Source organism: Dermacentor variabilis, chromosome 9 (assembly GCF_050947875.1).
Source record: "Dermacentor variabilis isolate Ectoservices chromosome 9, ASM5094787v1, whole genome shotgun sequence".
Taxonomy (NCBI): domain Eukaryota; kingdom Metazoa; phylum Arthropoda; class Arachnida; order Ixodida; family Ixodidae; genus Dermacentor; species Dermacentor variabilis.
In genome coordinates, this window is record NC_134576.1 from 7,386,500 (window position 1) to 7,396,856 (window position 10,357).

The following is a 10,357-nucleotide window of genomic DNA, read 5'->3' on the forward strand; positions in this document are numbered from 1 at the left end:
GGTTAACCGAGGGGCCTGATATTTATTAGTCATATCATGAGAAGCCAACAAGCAATGACACCAAGGACAACATAAGGGAAATTAGTTGTGCTTAATAAATGGAATGAAGAAACGATAAATAATAGAAATTAAAGTGGATGAAAAAATAACTTGCCGCAGGGGGGAACCGAACCCACAACCTTTGCATTTCGCGTGCGATGCTCTACATATTGAGCTACCGCAGCGCTGTTTCCCCACAACTTTCTTGAGTATTTATGTGTACTAGTAAAATCCTGGTAGTGTCAGCCAGCGCCACCACTCACTGACCATGGTGGCGGACGTGGAACGTCCTCGTTGCCGCAGGCGTCACGAGAACGTGATCTTTTTGGGTGAAGGCAACTGGTCAATTAACCCACGCATGCTACCTGAAGGCATCAATATTGCCGGATTCGAGACCCTCGTTATGTAATAAACGAGAAGAAAGGGGGTAACCGAGGTACCCGATATTTATTAGTCATATCATGAGAAGCCAACAAGCACTCACACCAAGGACAACATAGCGGAAATTAGTTGGGCTTAATAAATGGAATGAAGAAATGATAAATTATTATAAAGTGGACGAAAAAACAACTTGCCGCAGGTGGGAACCGAACCCACAACCTTCGCATTTCGCGTGCGATGCTCTACCAATTGAGCTTCCGCGGCTCTGTTTCCCCATCAACTTTCTTGGGTATTTATGTGTACTAGTAAACCCTGGGAGTGTTAGCCAGCGCCACCACTCACAGACCTTGGCGGCGGACGTGGAACGTCCTCGTTGCCGCAGGCGTCACGAGAACGTGATCTTTTTGGGTGAAGGCAACTGGTCAATAAACCCACATAAGTTACCTGAAGGCATCAATGTTGCCGGATTCGAGACCCTTGTTATGTAATAAATGACAAGAAAGGGGGTTAACCGAGGGGCCTGATATTTATTAGTCATATCATGAGAAGCCAACAAGCAATGACACCAAGGACAACATAAGGGAAATTAGTTGTGCTTAATAAATGGAATGAAGAAACGATAAATAATAGAAATTAAAGTGGATGAAAAAACAACTTGCCTCAGGGGGGAATCGATCCCACTACCTTCGCATTTCGCGTGCGATGCTCTACCAATTGAGCTACCGCGGCGCTGTTTCCCCATCAACTTTCTTGGGTATATATGTGTACTAGTGAAACCCTGGGAGTGTTAGCCAGCGCCACCACTCACAGACCTTGGCGGCGGACGTGTAACGTCCTCGTTGCCGCAGGCGTCACGAGAACGTGATCTTTGTGGGTGAAGGCAACTGGTCAATACACCCACATATGCTACCTGAAGGCATCAATGGTTTCCGGATTCGAGACCGTCGTTACGTAATAAACAAGAATAAAGGGGGTAACCGAGGGGCCTTATATTTATTAGTCGTATCATCAGAAGCCAACAAGCACTGACATTAAGGACAACAGAGGAGAAATTAGTTGGGCTTAATAAATGGAATGAAGAAACGATAAATTAATGGAAATTAAACTGGATGAAAGAACAACTTGCCGCAGGGGGGAATCGAACCCACAACCTTCGCATTTCGCGTGCGATGCTCTAGCAATCGAGCTACAGCGGCGCTGTTTCCCCATCAACTTTCTTGGGTATATATGTGCACTAGTAAATCCCTGGGAGTGTTAGCGAGCGCCATCACTCACAGACCTTGGCGGCGGACATGGAACGTCCTCGTTGCCGCAGGCGTCACGAGAACGTGATCTTTTTGGGTGAAGGCAACTGGTCAATTCACCCACATATGCTACCTGAAGGCATCAATGTTGCCGGATTCGAGACCCTCGTTATGTAATAAACAAGAATAAATGGGGTAATCGAGGGGCCCTATATTTATTAGTCATATCATGAGAAGCCAACAAGCAATGACACCAAGGACAACATAAGGGAAATTAGTTGTGCTTTATAAATGGAATGAAGAAACGATGAATAATAGAAATTAAAGTGGATGAAAATACAACTTGCCGCAGGGGGGAATCGATCCCACAACCATCGCATTTCGCGTGCGATGCTCTACCAATTGAGCTACGGCGGCGCTGTTTCCCCATCAACTTTCATGGGTATATATGTGTACTAGTAAATCCCTGGGAGTGTTAGCGAGCGCCATCACTCACAGACCTTGGCGGCGGACGTGGAACGTCCGCGTTGCCGCAGGCTTCACGAGAACGTGACCTTTGTGGGTGAAGGCAACTGGTCAATACACCCACATATGCTACCTGAAGGCATCAATATTGCCGGATTCGAGACCCTCGTTATGTAATAAACAATAGAAAGGGGGTAACCGAGGGGCCCAATATTTATTTGTCATATCATGAAAGCCAACAAGCACTGACACCAAGGACAACATAGGGGAAATTAGTTGTGCCAAATAAATTGAATGAAGAAACGATAAATATAATAGAAATTAAAGTGGATTAAAAAACAACTTGCCGCAGGTGGGAACCGAACCCACAACCTTCCCATTTCGCGTGCTAAGCTCTAACAATTGAGCTACCGCGGCGCTGTTTCCCCACAACTTTCTTGATTATTTATGTGTACTAGTAAATTCCTGGTAGTGTCAGCCAGCGCCACCACTCACTGACCTCGGTGGCGGACGTGGAACGTCCTCGTTGCCGCAGGTGTCACGAGAACGTAATCTCTTTGGGTGAAGGCAACTGGTCAATAAACCCACGTATGCTACCTGAAGGCATCAGTGTTGCCGGATTCGAGACCCTCGTTATGTAATAAACGAGAAGAAAGGGGGTAACCGAGGTACCCGATATTTATTAGTCATATCATGAGAAGCCAACAAGCACTGACTCCAAGGACAACATAGCGGAAATTAGTTGGGCTTAATAAATGGAATGAAGAAATGATAAATTATTATAAAGTGGACGAAAAAACAACTTGCCGCAGGTGGGAACCGAACCCACAACCTTCGCATTTCGCGTGTGATGCTCTACCAATTGAGCTTCCTCGACGCTGTTTCCCCATCAACTTTCTTGGGTATATATGTGCACTAGTAAATCCCTGGGAGTGTTAGCGAGCGCCACCACTCACAGACCTTGGCGGCGGACATGGAACGTCCTCGTTGCCGCAGGCGTCACGAGAACGTGATCTCTTTGGGTGAAGGCAACTGGTCAATAAACCCACATATGCTACCTGAAGGCATCAATATTGATTGATTCGAGACCCTCATTATGTAATAAACAATAGAAAGGGGATAACCGAGGGGCCCGATATTTATTTGTCATATCATGAGAAGCCAACAAGCACTGACACCAAGGACAACATAGGGGAAATTAGTTGTGCTTAATAAATTGAATGAAGAAACGATAAATATAATAGAAATTAAAGTGGATGAAAAAACAACTTGCCGCAGGTGGGAACCGAACCCACAACCTTCCCATTTCGCGTGCTAAGCTCTAACAATTGAGCTACCGCGGCGCTGTTTCCCCACAACTTTCTTGATTAGTTATGTGTACTAGTAAATTCCTGGTAGTGTCAGCCAGCGCCACCACTCACTGACCTTGGTGGCGGACGTGGAACGTCCTCGTTGCCGCAGGCGTCACGAGAACTTGATCTTTTTGGGTGAAGGCAACTGGTCAATACACCCGCATATGCTACCTGAAGGCATCAATGTTGCCGGATTCGAGACCCTCGTTATGTAATAAACGAGAAGAAAGGGGGAAACCGAGGGGCCCTATATTTATTAGTCGTATCATCAGAACCCAACAAGCACATACATTAAGGACAACATAGGAGAAATTAGTTTGTTCTTAATAAATGGAATGAAGAAACGATAAATTAATGGAAATTAAACCGGATGAAAGAACAACTTGCGGCAGGGGGGAATCGAACCCACAACCTTCGCATTTCGCGTGCGATGCTCTTGCAATCGAGCTACAGCGGCGCTGTTTCCCCATCAACTTTCTTGGGTATATATGTGCACTAGTAAATCCCTGGGAGTGTTAGCGAGCGCCACCACTCACAGACCTTGGCGGCGGACATGGAACGTCCTCGTTGCCGCAGGCGTCACGAGAACGTGATCTTTTTGGGTGAAGGCAACTGGTCAATGCGCCCAGATATGCTACCTGAAGGCATCAATATTGCCGGATTCGAGACCCTCGTTATGTAATAAACGAGAAGAAAGGGGGTAACCGAGGAGCCCTATATTTATTAGTCGTATCATCAGAAGGCAATAGCACTGACAGCAAGGACAACATAAGGGAAATTAGTTGTGCTTAATAAATGGAATGAAGAAACGATAAATAATAGAAATTAAAGTGGATGAAAAAACAACTTGCCGCATGGGGGAATCGATCCCACAACCTTCGCATTTCGCGTGCGATGCTCTACCAATTGAGCTACCGCGGCGCTGTTTCCCCATCAACTTTCTTGGGTATATATGTGTACTAGTAAAACCCTGGGAGTGTTAGCCAGCGCCACCACTCACAGACTTTGGCGGCGGACGTGTAACGTCCTCGTTGCCGCAGGCGTCACGAGAACGTGATCTTTGTGGGTGAAGGCAACTGGTCAATACACCCACATATGCTACCTGAAGGCATCAATGTTTCCTGATTCGAGACCCTCGTTACGTAATAAACAAGAATAAAGGGGGTAACCGAGGGGCCTTATATTTATTAGTCGTATCATCAGAAGCCAACAAGCACTGACATTAAGGACAACATAGGAGAAATTAGTTGGGCTTAATAAATGGAATGAAGAAACGATAAATTAATGGAAATTAAACTGGATGAAAGAACAACTTGCCGCCGGGGGAAATCGAACCCACAACCTTCGCATCTCGCGTGCGATGCTCTAGCAATCGAGCTGCAGCGGCGCTGTTTCCCCATCAACTTTCTTGGGTATATATGTGCAGTAGTAAATCCCTGGGAGTGTTAGCGAGCGCCATCACTCACAGACCTTGGCGGCGGACATGGAACGTCCTTGTTGCCGCAGGCGTCACGAGAACGTGATCTCTTTGGGTGAAGGCAACTGGTCAATTCACCCACATATGCTACCTGAAGGCATCGATGTTGCCGGATTCGAGACCCTCGTTATGTAATAAACAAGAATAAATGGGGTAACCGAGGGGCCCTATATTTTTTAGTCATATCATGAGAAGCCAACAAGCAATGACACCAAGGACAACATAAGGGAAATTAGTTGTGCTTAATAAATGGAATGAAGAAACGATAAATAATAGAAATTAAAGTGGATGAAAATACAACTTGCCGCAGGGGGGAATCGATCACACAACCATCGCATTTCGCGTGCGATGCTCTACCAATTGAGCTACGGCGGCGCTGTTTCCCCATCAACTTTCTTGGGTATATATGTGTACTAGTAAATCCCTGGGAGTGTTAGCGAGCGCCATCACTCACAGACCTTGGCGGCGGACGTGGAACGTCCTCGTTGCCGCAGGCTACACGAGAACGTGATCTTTTTGGGTGAAGGCAACTGGTCAATACACCCACATATGCTACCTGAAGGCATCAATATTGATGGATTCGAGACCCTCATTATGTAATAAACAATAGAAAGGGGGTAACCGAGGGGCCCGATATTTATTTGTCATATCATGAGAAGCCAACAAGCACTGACACCAAGGACAACATAGGGGAAATTAGTTGTGCTTAATAAATTGAATGAAGAAACGATAAATATAATAGAAATTAAAGTGGATTAAAAAACAACTTGCCGCAGGTGGGAACCGAACCCACAACCTTCCCATTTCGCGTCCTAAGCTCTAACAATTGAGCTACCGCGGCGCTGTTTCCCCACAACTTTCTTGATTTGTTATGTGTACTAGTAAATTCCTGGTAGTGTCAGCCAGCGCCACCACTCACTGACCTTGGTGGCGGACGTGGAACGTCCTCGTTGCCGCAGGCGTCACGAGAACTTGATCTTTTTGGGTGAAGGCAACTGGTCAATACACCCACATATGCTACCTGAAGGCATCAATGTTGCCGGATTCGAGACCCTCGTTATGTAATAAACGAGAAGAAAGGGGGAAACCGAGGGGCCCTATATTTATTAGTCGTATCATCAGAACCCAACAAGCACATACATTAGGGACAACATAGGAGAAATTAGTTGGGCTTAATAAATGGAATGAAGGAACGATAAATTAATGGAAATTAAACTGGATGAAAGAACAACTTGCGGCAGGGGGGAATCGAACTCACAACCTTCGCATTTCGCGTGCGATGCTCTTGCAATCGAGCTACAGCGGCGCTGTTTCCCCATCAACTTTCTTGGGTATATATGTGCACTAGTAAATCCCTGGGAGTGTTAGCGAGCGCCACCACTCACAGACCTTGGCGGCGGACATGGAACGTCCTCGTTGCCGCAGGCGTCACGAGAACGTGATCTTTTTGGGTGAAGGCAACTGGTCAATGCGCCCAGATATGCTACCTGAAGGCATCAATGTTGCCGGATTCGAGACCCTCGTTATGTAATAAACGAGAAGAAAGGGGGTAACCGAGGAGCCCTATATTTATTAGTCGTATCATCAGAAGGCAATAGCACTGATACCAAGGACAACATAGGGGAAATTAGTTGTGCTTAATAAATGGAATGATGAAACGATAAATTAATGGAAATTAAACTGGATGAAAGAACAACTTGCCGCAGGGGGGAATCGAACCCACAACGTTCGCATTTCGCGTGCGATGCTCTTGCAATCGAGCTACAGCGTCGCTGTTTCCCCATCAACTTTCTTGGGTATATATGTGCGCTAGTAAATCCCTGGGAGTGTTAGCGAGCGCCACCACTCACAGACCTTGGCGGCGGACATGGAACGTCCTCGTTGCCGCAGGCGTCACGGGAACGTGATCTTTTTGGGTGAAGGCAACTGGTCAATACACCCACATATGCTACCTGAAGGGATCAATGTTGCCGGATTCGAGACCTTCGTTATGTAATAAACAATAGAAAGGGGGTAACCGAGGGGCCGATATTTATTTGTCATATCATGAGAAGCCAACAAGCACTGACACCAAGGACAACATAGGGGAAATTAGTTGTGCTTAATAAATGGAATGAAGAAACGATAAATATAATAGAAATTAAAGTGGATGTAAAAACAACTTGCCGCAGGTGGGAACCGAACCCACAGCCTTCACATTTCGCGTGCTATGCTCTAATAATTGAGCTATCGCGGCGCTGTTTCCCCACAATTTTCTTGAGTATGTATGTGTACTAGTAAAACCCTGGGAGCGTTAGCCAGCGCCACCACTCACAGACCTTGGCGGCGGACGTGGAACGTCCTCGTTGCCGCAGGCGTCACGAGAACGTGATCTTTTTGGGTGAAGGCAACTGGTCAACACACCGACATATGCTACCTGAAGGCATCAATGTTGCCGGATTCGAGACCCTCGTTATGTAATAAACGAGAAGAAAGGGGGTAACCGAGGAGCCCTATATTTATTAGTCGTATCATCAGAAGCCAATAGCACTGACACCAAGGACAACATAGGGAAAATTAGTTGTGCTTAATAAATGGAATGAAGAAACGATAAATTAATGGAAATTAAACTGGATGAAAGAACAACTTGCCGCAGGGGGGAATCGAACCCACAACCTTCGCATTTCGCGTGTGATGCTCTTGCAATCGAGCTATGCGGCGCTGTTTCCCCATCAACTTTCTTGGGTATATATGTGCACTAGTAAATCCCTGGGAGTGTTAGCGAGCGCCACCACTCACAGACCTTGGCGGCGGACATGGAACGTCCTCGTTGCCGCAGGCGTCACGAGAACGTGATCTTTTTGAGTGAAGGCAACTGGTCAATGCGCCCAGATATGCTACCTGAAGGCATCAATGTTGCCGGATTCGAGACCCTCGTTATGTAATAAACGAGAAGAAAGGGGGTAACCGAGGAGCCCTATATTTATTAGTCGTATCATCAGAAGCCAATAGCACTGACACCAAGGACAACATAGGGGAAATTAGTTGTGCTTAATAAATTGAATGAAGAAACGATAAATATAATAGAAATTATAATGGATTAAAAAACAACTTGCCGCAGGTGGGAACCGAACCCAATACCTTCCCATTTCGCGTGCTAAGCTCTAACAATTGAGCTACCGCGGCGCTGTTTCCCCACAACTTTCTTGATTAGTTATGTGTACTAGTAAATTTCTGGTAGTGTCAGCCAGCGCCACCACTCACTGACCTTGGTGGCGGACGTGGAACGTCCTCGTTGCCGCAGGCGTCACGAGAACTTGATCTTTTTGGGTGAAGGCAACTGGTCAATACACCCACATATGCTACCTGAAGGCATCAATGTTGCCGGATTCGAGACCCTCGTTATGTAATAAACGAGAAGAAAGGGGGTAACCGAGGAGCCCTATATTTATTAGTCGTATCATCAGAAGCCAATAGCACTGACACCAAGGACAACATAGGGGAAATTAGTTGTGCTTAATAAATGGAATGAAGAAACGATAAATATAATAGAAATCAAAGGGGATGAAAAAACAACTTGCCGCAGGTGGGAACCGAACCCACAACCTTCACAGTTCGCGTGCTATGCTCTAACAATTGAGCTATCGCGGCGCTGTTTCCCCACAATTTTCTTGAGTATTTATGTGTACTAGTAAAACCCTGGGAGCGTTAGCCAGCGCCACCACTCACAGACCTTGGCGGCGGACGTGGAACGTCCTCGTTGCCGCAGGCGTCACGAGAACGTGATCTTTTTGGGTGAAGGCAACTGGTCAACACACCGACATATGCTACCTGAAGGCATCAATGTTGCCGGATTCGAGACCCTCGTTATGTAATAAACGAGAAGAAAGGGGGTAACCGAGCGGCCCTATATTTATTAGTCGTATCATCAGAAGCCAATAGCACTGACATTAAGGACAACATAGGAGAAATTAGTTGGGCTTAACAAATGGAATGAAGAAACGATAAAAATGGTAATTAAACTGGATGAAAAAACAACTTGCCGCAGGGGAATCGAACCCACAACCTTCACAGTTCGCGTGCTATGCTCTAACAATTGAGCTATCGCGGCGCTGTTTCCCCAAATTTTCTTGAGTATTTATGTGTACTAGTAAAACACTGGGAGCGTTAGCCAGCGCCACCACTCACAGACCTTGGCGGCGGACGTGGAACGTCCTCGTTGCCGCAGGCGTCACGAGAACGTGATCTTTTTGGGTGAAGGCAACTGGTCAACACACCGACATATGCTACCTGAAGGCATCAATGTTGCCGGATTCGAGACCCTCGCTATGTAATAAACGAGAAGAAAGGGGGTTAACCGAGGGGCCCGATATTTATTAGTCATATCATGAGAAGCCAACAAGCAATGACACCAAGGACAACATAGGGGAAATTAGTTGAGCTTAATAAATGGAATGAAGAAATGATAAATTTATGGAAATTAAAGTTGACGAAAAAATAACTTGCCGCAGGTGGGAAGCGAACCCACAACCTTCGCATTTCGCGTGTTGCTCTACAAATTGAGCTACCGCGGCGCTTATTCCCCATCAACTTTCTTGAGTATTTATGTGTACTAGTAAAACCCTGGGAGCGTTAGCCAGCGCTACCACTCACAGACCTTGGCGGCGGACGTGGAACGTCCTCGTTGCCGCAGGCGTCACGAGAACGTGATCTTTTTGGGTGAAGGCAACTGGTCAACACACCGACATATGCTACCTGAAGGCATCAATGTTGCCGGATTCGAGACCCTCGCTATGTAATAAACGAGAAGAAAGGGGGTTATCCGAGGGGCCCGATATTTATTAGTCGTATCATGAGAAGCCAACAAGCACTGACACCAAGGACAACATAGGGGAAATTCGTTGTGCTTAATAAATGGAATTAAGAAACGATAAAAAATAGAAATTAAAGTGGATGATAAAACAACCTGCCGCAGGTGGGAACCGAACCCACAACCTTCGCATTTCGCGTGCGATGCTCTACCAATTGAGCTACCGCGGCGCTGTCTCGCAATCAACTCACTTGGGTATTTAGGTGTGCTAGTAAACCCTGGGAGTGTTAGCCAGCACCAAAACTCACAGACCTTGGCGGCGGACGTGGAAGGTCCTCGTTGACGCAGGCGTCACGAGAACGTGATCTTTTGGGGTGAAGGCAACTGGTCAATAAACCCACATATGCTACCTGAAGGCATCAATGTTGCCGGATTCGAGACCCTCGTTATGTAATAAACGAGAAGAAAGGGGGTTAACCGAGGGGCCCGATATTTATTAGTCATATCATGAGAAGCCAACAAGAACTGACACCAAGGACAACATAAGGGAAATTAGTTGTGCCTAATAAATGGAATGAAGAAACGATAAATAAGGGAAATTAAAGTCGAT

At 46.3% G+C, this 10,357-nt stretch overlaps 1 non-coding gene across 1 annotated transcript; it reads right to left on the minus strand.

The window, feature by feature from the left end:
• Positions 1-9,904: 9,904 nt before the first annotated feature.
• Positions 9,905-9,977, minus strand: TRNAS-CGA (transfer RNA serine (anticodon CGA)). The gene has a single exon. It is a non-coding gene; the product is annotated as a tRNA-Ser (tRNA).
• Positions 9,978-10,357: the final 380 nt, after the last annotated feature.